Genomic DNA, 15,268 nt, shown 5'->3' with positions numbered 1-15,268 from the left:
ATGTACCACTTCTGTGTTCAAGAGTTCTGAAATCCCCTTATCCAATCATAATCTATTTCTTTTAATCTCCTCTGCTTCCTTCCTTTACATAACCCTAATCTTCATCCTCACTGTGACCTCCATTCCTGTGACCTTTCAATTCTCTCCAAGGCCATCTCCCTTGCACTAGTTACATTCTCTTCTCTCCATCTTGACTCCATGGTGAACCAATTCAATTCTACATTATCCTGAGCTCTTGAATTGCTAGCCCTCTTATCACATTGCTGATTGTGTCCAGTCAAGACTCAGCCTTAGATCATTCCCACCATTTGTTGCTTTTACTCCTACACATGTGCTGCTGAATGAAGGTGGAGAAAATCATGCCACTGTTCTTACTGGGCCCATTACAAATTTATGTTAAACAACCTCAATTGGACGCTGGCTGCTTCTAGACAATCTTATTATACCTCCCTCATCGATCCACTATCCCTCTATCCACAGTGGCTCTTCCAAACCTTTTCATCCCTTCTTAAACCTCCCATGGCTCCCCTTCTCCAAACTCTCTCAGCTAAGAATTTTACCTCATATTTTATAGGAAAAATGTTGGCCCTTTGCCACAAACTTCCTCTTCTTCCCTCTTCCTCATCTTAGATACCTTCTGGCACTCTCTCCTCCTTCACCCCTGTCTCATATGATGAAGTTGCCTTATTCCTTAACAAGGCTAACCCCTCTACTTGTACAAGTGATCCCATTCCATCCGATCTCCTCCCACTGATTGCCCCCTCTGTCACCCCTTCTCTTTCACTTATTTTCAATCTCTCCCTTTCTATTGGCTCATTTCCTACTGCCTACAAGTGATGGGGGAGGGGATCCCAAAAGGTTCAGCAGATATTCTGATCTTATACAAGACCAGAAAACCTGCAATAGCGTCTGGAAAGAATTCAAGGTCTCAGGCTTAATTGGAGTGAGAGTTGTAGAAGTTTATTGTTACGCTTCCATGAGAAGCGTGCAAGAGTCCTTTAGGAGACCTGTGAGTGAGAGGGGTACATGCTTTTACTTATAAAGGGTAGGGATGCCATTGTCAGGGCTGGCCTGACGGGAGGGGCCTCAATGCATAGACAAAGGTCAGAGCTGACCAAGAGGAGAATGTGAATAGATAGTTTAGATAAGATTTGGGCCAGGCCAGAGGAGACATGAGGGATTAAGTAAGAACAAAGGAGTCCCAAGGTGTTGCCTAGGCCTAGTTCGGATAGGGGGAAGGGGCAGAGTAGGAGGTTGGGAAAGGAATTTTACAGATAACAATTTTACAATACAAATTGCAGTTACAATTTCATAGACTGGTTTCACAAGTTGGTTTCACAAATTGACCTAGACCCCAGGTACCCCATCACAAGCATGCCCATGTCTTCCCTATCTGGAAAAAACCTTTACTTGATTCTTCTATCCCTACTAAATATCCTCTCATATCTGTTTTGTCCTTTGTAGCTAAACTTGAAAAGGTCTCTATAATAGATGCTTTTACTTTCCTCTCACTCTCTCCTTAACTTCATACAACCTGACTTCTAACCTTATGGTGCCACTAAAACTACTCTCTCCAAAGTTACTATTGATCTTTAAGTTGCCAAATCCAATGGCCTTTTCTTAATCCTCATTCTCCTTGACCTTTTTGCAGCCTTTGACTCTGTTGATCATTCTCTTCTCCTCAATATTCTCTTTTCTCTAGGTTTTTAGGACACCACTCTCTCTTGGTTTCCTGGTTACCCTCTCTATGCTGATAATTCTCAAATCTACCTCCCTGTCCCAATCTCAGTGTTGACCTCCAATCACAAATATCCAACTGCCTTTCAGAATCTTGAATCAGATGTCCAGTAGATATCTTAAAACTCAGTATGTCCAAAACAGAACCCTTTATCTTTCCCCTTAAACCTTTCCCCCCCTACCCTTTCCAGAGGGCAGCACCATCCTCCCAGTCCCCTTAGACTTACTACCTAGGAGTTATTCAGAATTCTGTTCTTTCTATCTATCTATCTATCTATCTATCTATCTATCTATCTATCTATCTATCTATCTATCTATCTATCTATCTATCTATCTGTCCGTCTGTCTAATCTATCTATCTATCCCCCCTATTATATCCAAACTGTTGCTAAGGCCTACCAATTTTACCTTTGCAATACCTCTCTAACACACCTCTTTCTCTCTTCTGAAATTGTACCACTCTAATGCAGGCCCTCATCACTTCCTGCCTTGATTATTGCAATAGCCTGTTGGTGGGTCTGCCTGCCTTGAGATGCTCCCCACCTAATTCATTCTCTATTCAGTCATTAAATTGATTTTCCTAAAATGCAGGTTTGATCATGTTGTCATTTTTCAGTTGTGTCCAACTCATTTTGATCCTATTTGGAATTTTCTTGGTAAATATCTTAGAGTGGTTTGCCATTTCCTTTTCCAGATTATTTTGTAGATGAAGAAACTGAGACAAACAGGGTTAAGTGGCTTGCCCAGGGTCACACAACTAGTAAGTGTCTGAGGCCAAATTTGAACTCAAGAAGAGGAGTCTTCCTGACTCCAGGCCCAGCACTCTATCCACTGTGCCACCCTAGCTGTCTTATTGTCTTCAACCTAATCCTATTATCTGAGAACTATTCACATTTTCTGAAAAGGGATGAACTGAGGTGACTCTTCTACCTTCTTATTAAAATGTCTACCCATGGGGATTGTCTTGCCTTTGACAGGGGAGGTCCAAATGTTATACTGTCAGGACAATCAAAAAGAAGACACATGCAGGTTTAAAAGAGCTATCAGATCTCATTTGGGGTCATTTGACCTAAATGAAACACCCATTTTGACCTACTTTGTTAACAAACTATTAATAAACTGATAAAGCTTAGAAATTTTGAACCTTGGTCTACCTTTATTAATTTCTATCACCACAGTTGTTTCAATCCAGCTCACACATACCGGTTTAAATCTTTTTTCTATGTTAGTTATGTTGACAGTGGATTTTAGAGAGAACATAATTTACTCCACTTTGTCTCATGCTTGCTGTTATGTTTCTTTCTCTTTCTGAAACCTCTTTGACACTATTCCCTTTGGCACATCTCTCCCCCCTAATCACTTTAGTCCAGGGAGGGGCATCTTATTCGATGGAGGTAGGAGCTTAGTAAATTTTAATTAGCTAACTTAATAAAGAAGATACTATTTTCTTTGGTCTGGTAAAAGACTATGCTAAAGGACACGTTCTTGCTTGTTTTTTTTTTAAACAGCTTAAGTGTTAAAAAGAAAATTTTTTGTTTAGGCTTTCACCCCAATTAATGAGGTAAAACTCAGGGAAAAGGGGAATTAAAAGGGGTTTACTAAAAAATACAAGGTAGCAGTAGGTTGAGGGGCTGATCAGCCAAGGCTTTGAGATTGAGCCAGCTCTTAATAGCTTTTGTAATGAGATAAAAACAATTTGGATAGGTCCACATCAGCAAAAGCACATCTTAGCTCCTCCCTAATTTCCAAATCTTAAAGAAATGAGGTTATCAATAAAGGGAATGGGCTTCTATCTGCTGGCTAACAAGTAGGGAATGACCTAATATGATATGTGTTAGATAGTAAGTAATACAAAAGCTGAAGATTAGATGATGCCTCCCTCAAAAGATGCTCCCCTCCCCCAATACTGATTAATAAATATCTGGAAAACAAGCCAGACTGGAGACAATGGAGATCTCAAATTTCAATATTAAGTATACTAATGAATAACTTTTCTTGCCTAGTGCTTCACCAAGACTTACCCAGGTAGCATGTATAGTTGTGGGACACAAATATCTATCACCTACTAATGATGTGTCACACTCTTGAGTGGATAAACTGGAGCTTACCTGCCTGTACTCTGTGCTGGTTTATTTGTGCAGTTGCTACTTAAGGGCCCTGAAAATTCTTCAGAACTATTGCTTGAAAATTATTTAGATAATTCAAATTTCAAATGTTTCTTCCACGAGGGGTATCTGGATCTTCTACTGAGAACCTTTTTAGCCTGAATTAGTGAAGCCTGTGCCCTGAGGACAGAGTGTGTAAAATGAATATTTCTCTCTTGTATTTTAATAATAAATTATTGTATTAGGACCAAGGTTTTTCCCCTTTTCTACTTCCTCATCCAGAAACCAACCAGTCTGGGAAATTTCTCTTAAAGGTTTACTGAGGTCAAGATCTTAATCAGATAGTAAAAGAAATTCTAAGGCTGGGCTAATGGATATATTCCTGCTTGTTGTGTTTGCTCTGACAGATCTGGGAAAATATTGATTCTCCTTTTTGTGGAGACAGGTGATATGGAAATTGATGTTTCTTTGACCAAGATTTGGGTGACCTGAGTCACATACCCCAAGACCCTCATTAATATAGCCTACCTCCCATTGTATTAGAGTTGATTGTCACCTCTTCGGAATACCTATTCTTTGAAGGGTATATAAACTGTGAGCCGCCACCATTAGAGGTCTTTGTTCTAACAGAGATAGCCAAATGACTATCCTTTTATTAATAATGTACTGGCCTTATCAATAAAATGATTAAATTACCTAGAAACTGTCTTTCAAAATTTTTTTATTGTCAAAGAAGCCTATCAGCATCTTTAGCTCATCTTGGTCCTTGTTGACCTGTTTCAAAAGTTTGGTTAAGGAGACAGACAAATAGTAATATAAAATTACAATATTTATTATTCCCTTAAGGCTAGCGGTACTTGTACAAGGAGCCAAGAGCTAAGTCCTGACTGATGAACCAAAAGATGAGATAGCTTAAGTACATTTTAGGACCATCCCAATTCAGGGAGGCTGAGTCACACAAATTTATGATCCCTGTAAATGTTTAATCATTGTATGAGAAAGGAATTTTCTTAATTGAATAAATGGTAAATACAATAAAACAAGAGAGTTGACAAAGTGTCAATTGAAATTATGATCCAGGATATCTGTGTTTTCTTTACCATTAACATTCCAAAACATAGCACATGTCCAAAAAATATTAAAATAAGAAAAAGTCCCATTACTCAAGTTAATACCACGGGTTGAGGGTCTTGTCCTGAAGGGCCATAAAGTAGGCCTCTTCTGCTTTGTTAACATAAGGAGAGGTATTCTCAGAGACAAAGCTGGGTCTGTTTGGAATTTATGATCTCTGGATGCCTGTTTTAAATCCTACTCTCAGTCTTATCTCAGTGGCTGACACAGAAAGAAAGCCTTTTTAAAAAATGAGGCAAAGCAGTCTGTTTGATGAATTCAGACTTTGGCCAAAATATGATATTTAATGATTATCATCTTATTAATGTCTTTAATTTTTCAAAATTTTAATTTTTATCGATTGTTTACCTATCACCTTTATGTTTGACTATATTAGAAAGAGGGAGAAAAACAGTTCAGCAAAACTAACCAAGATATCACAGAGGACACCATGGAAAGAGCATTGACTCTGGAGTCAGAGGCTCTGGGTTCATATCCTGCTTCTATTATTTACTGACTCTGTGACCCTGAGCAGTAATAATAGTTAACATTTATATAGCACTCTAAAGTTTGCAAAACACTTTACAAATATCTCATTTGACCCTCACAACAAACCTGGAAGGTAGGTGAGGAAACTGAGATAAAGGTTAAATGACATGCCCAGCATCACACAGCTAGTAAATGTCTGAGGCTGAATTTGAACTTAGATCTTCCTGGTTCCAGGTCCAGTGTTCTATTTCTATGCCATCTAGCTGAGAAGGTAAGTCACATAACCTCCTGGGTATGTTGGTTTCCTTATTTGTAAAATAACTGGGTTGTATCAGATAACCTCTGAGGTCTCTTCTAGATGTCTTGAGAAAATTTAATAAAAGTAGTCTGAAGGTACAGATTTCCAGCAAGATCAGATTATTAACTGAGAAATGTAGAGTCAGACTGGCAATCTCAGCAAAGCTAGAAACCACAAAAGAGGGAGGGGACCTGCTTTATTAACACACAACAAAGAAGGTATCTTGGTAGGTAAGGAGAAAAGGTGATAGGTTGTAGGGTTGGGGCAGGAACATTATGTTTGACTATACTGAGAAAGGTAGGCTGGCATTCAGGTAAAGCTAATCAAGCCCCTCTCCAATAATTAAGGAATGTTAATTCTTTTATGGGATCCACTGGTATCTTGTAGTTTTTGCTAAGGGATCACAACTTCTAGACTTGTTGTCTTAGAGATTGAAAACTCCCCTAAGTACACAAAGATTGGCAAAGATAGAAGATGTGGTAACAAGTTAACTTGTAGGATTTAATGTATTCAGGAGATATCCTGGGAAGTACTACTGGGAGAGAGTTGTTAAACTCTTTTTTAAAACTAACTTTAAGCTAACTCAGAGGGAAAGTTAAATTCCTGAGCTCAACTCAAGGACATAGAAAAGTGTTTTTAGGCAGATACAGACTCAATTATAAAAATCAATACATCATAAAATCAATTACATTGTAGAACCAATATATACAGTAGAAATCCATACATTAGAAACTAGAGGTAATATTAATTTTTAACTTTTCACAGCACTAGGTTTGTGATCCTATGTTTAAGTCTTACATTATATGTAATATTTCACAGCCATCATTCTCTTACTTCTAATAAGAAAAGGAGGGAGGTGCATTTTCTTGCCCCTTCTCTGGGGCCATGTTTGGTCACTATATTTAACTAGTTTTTGTTGTTTGTTGTTTTTCTTTTCATTTACATTTACATTGGTGTAGTCATTATGTATATTATTTTCATGGTTTGCTTACCTTGCTCTGCATCTGTTTGTATCTCTTCCAATGCATTTGTGAATTTTTTATAGAAATTGTTTCTTAGGGGCGGCCAGGTGGCCCAGCGAGTAAGAGCACCGGTTCCAGTGTTGGGAGGACCTGGAGATCGAATCCCGGGCTCAGACACTCAGCACCACACCCAGAAATAACTGGCCGGGTAACCTTGAGCAAGTTACTTAATCCCAATTGCTTAAAAAAAAAAAATTGTTTCTTATGACACTACATTCATCTACTATTATTTGTTTACTCATTCCCCAATTCATGGACCTTGGATATTTTTTCTTTAGGATCAGTAATGACAATCTGTCTTTAGATATTTCCTCTTTGATTAAAGGGGTTTTGACTCAATGCATTATCTCTTTATTTTTAGTTTTCAAATACTCTCCAAAAATTTCATAGAACTTTTAGAATAGGGTCCTTTGTTCAGGTAACTAAATGAGAATAGCGTTTTTTTCCCTCTTCATGTTGTTTAGTAAATACTCCACATCTGCCAAAAATATCTATATCATCACATAGAGTGTTCTGAATTTTGTTATTCCTTAGATCATGAGATGCTCTCTTAACTGGAAGTCCTCTAGTTATAATGAAGGACATCATATGGAAAAGCACAAATATAGGGAAACGATTTGATCTGGCCACATGTGAAAAGGGTATACATTAGGGAACAAGAGTGGTTTGTCACAGATGAAGGGACACACATAGGGAGCACACATAGCTAGGGCAATTCACATCTCCAACACTGCAGTGCTTGCCCATGTCTTCTGATATTGTTATTTTCCCACTCCTGCTGGGCTTGCTCTCCCTTCCCCAACTGAATGATCTCTGTTGAATGTATATGTTCTGGCCAGATGCTCTGTCTTTGCTGAATACTTCTCCATTGGACTTGGGGTTATTGTTGACTACTGCTAGGCACTGATCCTTGGCGTTTGTAGTTGTAAAGCTTCTTTCTGCTTCCAGCTTCTGATTTAGCTGGACTACTTAACTGGGGTGCTAATGAGAAAAATGGGCTTGCTCTTTCCATTGGAAAAAAAAATTTTTTTAGCAGAGGGAATAGATATAAAAACCTAAAACCTTCCCACTTTTTTTTTTTTTTATCTAGGAGTGGACAACATGTTCTTTTCAGATCATTGGCTAGAACAGGCTTTTTATCTGCAGAAGATTTTTGCTACAAGTACCAAGCTCTTCTCATTACAGATCAGGGTCATGCCCAACTAGATAATGCCTTTAGGGTTAGTTCTATTTTTTAAACTCCATTTCTTGGGATTGGGACATATCTACATCATAGACCTTGCTCTAGGTCATGGTGATCATTCCTTAGGCTTCCTGGTTAAAATTTGGTAGGCAGATTACAGCTAATCAGCCTATACTCTAGAGGCTGCCCTCCCACCAAAATATCAGGACTCTTGAGAGCCCTCAGTTTCTTATTTGCAAACTTTCATTCCTGCCTTTATGTGATCAACAAAACCTTATGAGGTCCTTTCTCTTAGAGAGCTGACTCCAAATGTCCACTTTGATGCTTACTAGGTATGTGATCCTGAGGAAGTCGGGTTACAACTCTGGGCCTCAGTTTTTTCCTTGGTAAAATTAGGGAACTAATACTTGTGAACATAGGCTTTCAGAGCTGCAAGAGACTTTGAAGATTAAGTAACTAATCAGATAAAGTTCTGGAATCAAGAAGACTGGAGTTTAAATCCAGCCTCAGACATTTACTAGCTGTGTCACCCTGGGCAAGTCATTTAGCTTTTGTCTGCCTCAGTTTCCTTATCTGTAAAATGGAAATAATAACACCTCCCAGGGTTGTTGTGAAGATCAAATGAAATGATATTTGTAAAGCTCCTGGGATATAGTAAGCTCTGTAGCTATTATTATTAAAGTGCTCTGCACAGGTACCTGGCAAATAGTTGGCACTTTATAAAAGTTAGTTATTATTGTTATCAAAGAGTTGTTTTGAGGAAAACATTTTGCAAGCAGTTATTTTAAGGCTAATTATTAACCGGAGATATTATGAACCTGTGACCCTTCCCTTGTCTATCTGGGTTCAGGAATCTATCCGGTCAGGCACAGGGGAACTAGACCCTCTCTTTGCCTGGTGAAGGAGGAAACTGAAAGCCAACTCTGGGGTACTTAAGTGTGAGTTAGAAAAAGTTCTTTTTCTTGTCCTTGGGATTGCTTTTTCCAAGCCCAGAAGGGTTGTCCAAAGGGTCATGTTCTTCTAGAGACAAGTTGAAAAGTGGGAAGTCCTTTCTGCTTCAAAAACTGGCCTTAGGCAAACAGCAACCTCCTCCCACTCCAATACCCGCTGGAGACAATTTCAGTTCTTTTCCTGCCAAGGCTGTCCTCTGTTCCCTACCCAGTAACCGGTGACTTCAAAGAATTTGAAAATGTGATTGGAAGATGTTACCTGGATACAGCCAATCCTGGAACTGGCCTTGTTAAAAAAAAAATCTGCGCTCCGGGCTGGCTGGAGTGCGGCGTCCTGTGGGTGGGGACTCTCTATTGAGCTGTCTGATCCTGGAAGATCGGAGCCACAGCTGGAGCGAGCTGGGGGGTCTAACCGTCGTTTCCCCCCCCCCCCCCCACACCTAGTTGCGGACTGCAGCTCGGGGCTGGTGAGTAGAGGCCATCAAGGTTAAAGCTTCAATAATTCTCTGCCTGTCTTCCTCCCACTCCCCCACCCCCAATCCCAGGATCCGGAGGGGCCAAATGCGGGCATCCGTGCGGGGGTTGGGGAGGGAGGTGAGGGGGGTGGGCAGCCTGTATTACGTATGGATTCCTGATCATGGGTTAGAGCCCTGGCAGCCCTGTGGGTTTCTTCCAGCACAATCTCCCCGTTCATTTAACCTTTCCTTTTCCAGGTGGTGATCTATCTATCCCTTGTTGGCCCAGCTCCTTGCTGCTTCAGTATATTTCTTAGAGCATGGAGTTATGAAGGAGATTGTGGGAAGGTCTGATTGCTTGGACCATCCATGTCCTAAAGTGCATTAAATTTTTTTTTTTTCCCAAAATGACCTGGTTTGGTCACCTGTAAAGAAACAACAGGACTGCTGACCTTTGATGTAGGCTCGACTCTAGGAGGTAGATGTATTGTAATGGAAAAGAGTCAGGAGACCTGGCTTTGAGCCCTGATTGTGCCATATATTCGTTTTTTGTGAGCCTGGTCAAGTTATTTTACCCCATTGTGCTTCGAGTAAAGTGGGGATAATATCTGCCCTGCCTCCTGCCCTCACAGGGTTGTCCTGAAGAACAAAAATGAGGACTTTGTAAATGGCAAAATGCTAATAAATATGAAATATTTTTATTAAATTAGAAACCGTGACATCTTCTTTGATGTCAATCGTTCCACGAATATTCACTATGCTTTTTTCCCATCCCCCTCTTAGAGGGTGTATAAATTATTCTCTTTGGGACTTCAGGGAACCAAAGGAATGGTAAACATTGTTTTTATGAAACATTCTCTCTGATTATGATTATTAGACACCGTACTACTACATCTAATTTACATTTTAAGGTTTATAAAACACTGCTTTTAAGGGATGAAACATCCTTATGCAGATTTGGAAGGGGAGGCAGTTGAGGCACTTTGAGATGAAGTGATTTGCTCAGAGCCACCCATTGAGGATATCCCTGATTTGGGCCTTGAGCTCAGGTCTTCTGACTCAGAGACTAATGTTTTTTTGTACTCCACACACACCATGCACTGCCGAGGTAATGCTGTGGACCTGAATTTGTGTATTTCAGAAAGAGTTGAATTCTCCACTCCTTTCTGCCTCTTTGTCCTTCCTCGCTCCCCTTTCCTCTTCCTCATTGTTATTAATCCTTTGAAACTACAAAGTGCCTTTTAATTTTATAGCATTTTCCCCCTATTGTTACATGATTCTTAAAAAAAATCCTTTTGAGTTGAACTAGACAGATACTATTCTCACTTTATAGATATAGAAATTGAGGCCCAGAGTGGGTATGATTTTCCCATTGATTCTGGGGAATGGGAGTGTTATCATCTGAATGAACACTAGATTTGCTGCTGCCCAGTTTAAGGCCCTTTCATCATAAAACACATTGTCTGAATTTGATTTTGGGTGTGATTAAAGCCCACATAAAGAAAAAAGAAAGAATGTTAAGAAGTTGGTTTTGGAAAGCAGAAAATTAACTTGGGTGGTATCCAGGTTAAACTAGGACTTGCTGATTTAGTTGCAACAGAATGTCCACTCACTCCCAAGGCCATGGGAAGTTGAGCTGAGGCTGTCTAATCAGAGAAAAACCTTTGGTGCCTTCTGCTGGAATAGACATAGAGGGTGCAATTTGAGGGAGGAGCCTAAGAAAAAGGAGATAGATGCATAGAATTTGAAGCTGGAAGGCTCTTATAAATAATTTAATTGAATTGAATTTTGCAAATGAGGAAACCTAAACAGGTAGAACCTATTTGAACCTTGATCTAATAGCTCCAAATCCAACCTTCGATCCACTGCCCTAGGCAGACAAAAGTGATTAGGTAGGAGGTAGCTGGGCTCAGCAGTGGGGGAAGGGAAGAGAGAGGGGAGGGGAGAAAGGAGGAAAGGAGAGAAGGGGAAAGATGGGAGGGCACTAGAGAGCAGTCTGCAAATGGTGATTCTCATTAGCTCCCTTCAGTGCTGGGAGAGAGTGGTTGAAATGTGTTTTGTCTCTGTAACTCACGTTCTGAGTAACTTAAATATTTAGTTTATTTACTCCATTTTTGAATTTGAGCAAATGAAATTTAATAGAAGTTGATTGGACAACCAGTCTGAATCAGGTTCTGTAATCTGGGAAGTGAAAAGAGATCCTTTTTACTCTTCCCTAAGAAGGTGGAAGAGTTTTAAATTGTTTTCCTGGTCTCATGTTAATTAGACCAACTGAGATTTGTTTCCATCCACTGATTTCAGTGTTTGGAGTCTAGCTGGCTCCAGTAGCACCCTTCTAATAGTGAAGATATGCTGTAAAGAGACCTGTATTTTGACTTTTTATTCTATAACTGATCATTTCAGCCATGTGATAATGGGCAAATTATCTGGCTTTTCTGAGCATCAGTTTTGCTCATCAGTAAAATAAGGGACTTACAGTATGTGACTGGACTCTTGCAGGGAGAGAGAAAAGCCCCAAAGTGCTATGGAAATGTGAATTGTTACTGTTATTTATATTGACCCTTAATAATGCTTCCCAATCTGTTAACTAATTTTATCCTGATGACAAGCCTACAAAATATATAGGATAGGGTTTTTTCTTTCTGTTTTACACATGGAAAAATCTAAGCCCCAAAGAACCTTAAATATCTTGCCCAATGCTATGCAGCAGGTAAATAAAGAAATTGGACAGAAATACAAATTTGTAGATTCCCAGTGAAGGAACACTTTAGCTAAAAACACTATAACAATTTATTGTTATAGAAATCTGGTGAGATGATAGATGTCTAGGAGTCCTTTCTCAGTATTGATATTTGTATATAATAAATTCCCAGTTCTTAAGATAATAGTGGTCGGAATAACAAAAAGCATTTATATAAAGCTTTAAGGTTTACATAGTGCTTTACAGATTATTTTTTTAATCTCATAGGAACTCTGAGAGGTAGGTGGTATTATTACTACCTTTTAACCTGAGACAAAAAGTGGTTGTCACTTACTCAGGTTCATACAGCTAATAAATGTTCGAGGTTAGACTCAGGTCTTCCTGACACCAGGTCTAGCATTCTGTCCATTGTGCCATTTTTAATAAATCATATTTTGTAGCACTTTAAGGTCAACCGAGTACTTTCTTCACAACTGCCCCATGAAGGAGATAGTATAAGTATTATTATCCCCAAGTTATAGGTAAGGAAAACGAGAATTTGTGCCCATAGTTGCATAGCTAGGTGTCAGAGGAAGGATTTAAAACCAGGACTCTTGACTCCCAAATACAGGATGCTTTCTACTTTACTGCCCTCCCTTTGACTTTTCCTGATGAAAAACTGCTTTTTGACTTCTTTCAGATTTATGATCATTAACCAGATTGGGAAGAATGAAATGCTGAGAAGGATGCAAGAAACATAACCACTAATGACCAATCATCTCCTTCTCTCCACTGGGAATTTCTGTGAGTGAAGGTCCAGGGAGAGTTAAAAATCACAGAATGGATACTAGAGTTAGAAGGGAATGTAGAGAAAATCTGACTTAATTTTATGGATAAGGAAAATTGAGGCCAAGAGGAGAAGTGATGTGCTCTAGGTCAATCCATTTGGCCAAATCTTCAGTCTAGATCTTCTTACTCCGTGAGGGGGAAGGGGTAAATTGGGTTCAATTAATATTTGTTAAGTGCCTGCTGTATGCAAGGCTTTGTGCTAGCCAGACCCTGGGGATTCCAACAGAAATGAAATAATTTTCTATCTCCAGGAGATTACATTCTTTGTGTGAGATATAATATGGACACAGAAAAGTTAATACAAAGCCATTTTGGTAGGGAGAGAACATTAACCCCTCATGGGATCAGGAAAGAAGTCCCCCAGGAATAGAACCTAAGCTAATTGTTGAAGAATGCTAGAAATTCTAAGAAGTTGAGGTAAGGAGAGTGTGCGTTCCAGGGATTGAGGACAGCTTGTGGAAAGATACAGAAAAGATACCATCTTGATTTTGGGGAACAACTTAGGACAATTTGTCTGGAACATAGTATATGTGCAGGGAATAAATACAACAGGAAATAAATATGTCTAGGTTGGCTGGAACCAGATTTTACAGAGCTTTAAATGCCAGGTGAGAAGTTTGTTTTTTATACTGGAGGCAATAAGGAACTACTAAGAATTTTTGGATGGGAGGAGCGACATGATCTGATCTGTGTCTTAGGAACATTGATTTGTCAGCTATGTAAAGTGTGAATTGAAGAGGAGAACCCCTGTCTTGAGGCGACCACTCAGGAGGTTAAGTAGTTCAGGTGAAAGATAATGAGGGCCTGAAGTAGGATAGTTGCCATGTGAGTGGAGTAAAGGTGATTAAAATTGATAGATTTTGGGGACATAGAATTGTCAGGATGTGGATAGTGAGGGAGAAGGAAAAGCTAACAGTGACTCCATGGCTGGGAGTTGTGGTAGGTCATGCTAAGGAGGTCATGATAAGGACAGAGTCTAAGCTTAGGAACATTGAGGTAAAGTGGAAAGGGTGTCATAATCAGAAAGATGTCAAAGCTGACAAAATCATAGATTTTATTCTAGAAGAAACCTCAGAAGCCACTGAATCCAGCCCCCCTCTCATTTTACAGATGAGGAAACTGAGGAACATAGGAGGTTATGAGTTCTGTCTAAGATAATATGGTTAATAAGTGACTGAGGCTAGATTTGAATCTAGGTTTTCCTAATTGTAAGTCCAATGTCCTATTAGAATTCCATTTTGCCTCTTTGGTTCTAGATTATGGAGGTATCAGTTATGTGTGATGGTGAGATCAGAAGACATGATCATTTTTATAGGTAGCTGAGGTGAAGTGATGGCAAATTGAGGACACTGATGAACTGGAAGGCCAGAGCATTTGAGAGGAGTTTGACATGAATGCCATATTTCACTGTATAATCATTGCCACTGCATAATCATCACGCCCTGTTTTTTCAGTCAAAAAATTGGTTTATAACCTTTCATTGTGTAATCATGGCATGGTATAATTCTGTTCTTCACACTGCTTAAAAGGTAAACAGCAGTAATGTATTCACCAGTGGCATATGGATATGCATCTATCTCTTCGTGCATTGTGAGCTTTGAGCCTAGAATTCTCAGCGTCCATGCATTGTTGGTATTCAATTTTCGTGTATATTCACAAGTATTCTATTCTGTTATCTTAATCTTGCACCAAAGACAGTTGAGTAATAAATGATTTTTAAGTAATACTGGCACAATTTTTTAGAAAACAGCTTCACATAATGGTTGCACCCCACCTTTTTTGCAAAAAATATGTGACGATTATGCAGTGAAATACAGTTCTGAGTGCCCCAAGCATGAAGATAGTATGGAGAAAAACACTTGTTACTAAAATCCTTGAGAACAAAGGGGAGGATGTCTTGGAGGCTAGTGTATAAAGGACAAGGATTTGGATTCATGACATGGATGGATGGGGTGAATAAGTCTCAAAGGAAGAGAAGTTGCTGACTGATGGTTACAAAAGGGCAGTGTGAAAGTGAGAATGAAATGCAGAGTATGCCTACTTTTGATGGTTCAGAGTGTTGGAGGGATATGAAAGGAGTACTGACTCCTGAAGAGAGTCATTGCAAGAATGAAAAAAATGTGATGTGAGAAAATACTTTATTAAAGGGCATTTTAATAGCAATACAGTGATCCAAGACAATCTCAAAGGTCTCATGATGGAAAAAGATACCCACCTCCAGAGAAAGAGATATTGTCTGAATACAGACCAAAGTCTACTGTTTTTCTCTTTTCTTTCTTTACTTCCTCCCTCCCCCTCTTTCTTCTTCCCGTCTTTTTCTTTCCTTCCTCCCTTCCTCCCTCCCTCCCTCCCTCCCTCCCTCCCTCCCTTCCTTCCTTCCTTCCTTCCTA

General features: G+C 39.4%; 1 protein-coding gene across 2 annotated transcripts in view; it reads left to right on the top strand.

Annotated features, from left to right (window-relative positions):
- Positions 1-9,195: 9,195 nt before the first annotated feature.
- TRIM26 (tripartite motif containing 26) overlaps positions 9,196-15,268 on the top strand; it is a 30,638-nt gene continuing 24,565 nt past the window's right edge. The window contains exons 1-2 of one of the 2 annotated variants that reach the window (XM_069073142.1): positions 9,196-9,361; positions 12,730-12,833. The gene's annotated coding sequence lies outside the window, so the exon portion shown is untranslated. The remainder of the gene's footprint in view (positions 9,362-12,729; positions 12,834-15,268) is intronic. The other variant, XM_069073141.1, reaches the window with a different exon arrangement.

The sequence above is a fragment of the Petaurus breviceps genome, unplaced genomic scaffold (genome assembly GCF_028583685.1).
Source record: "Petaurus breviceps papuanus isolate PSGF00001 unplaced genomic scaffold, PetGlider_PUasm1.0 90865, whole genome shotgun sequence".
NCBI classification, from domain to species: Eukaryota; Metazoa; Chordata; class Mammalia; order Diprotodontia; family Petauridae; genus Petaurus; species Petaurus breviceps.
Note: the sequence above shows the minus strand (reverse complement) of the source record. Positions and strands in the feature narration are given on the sequence as shown.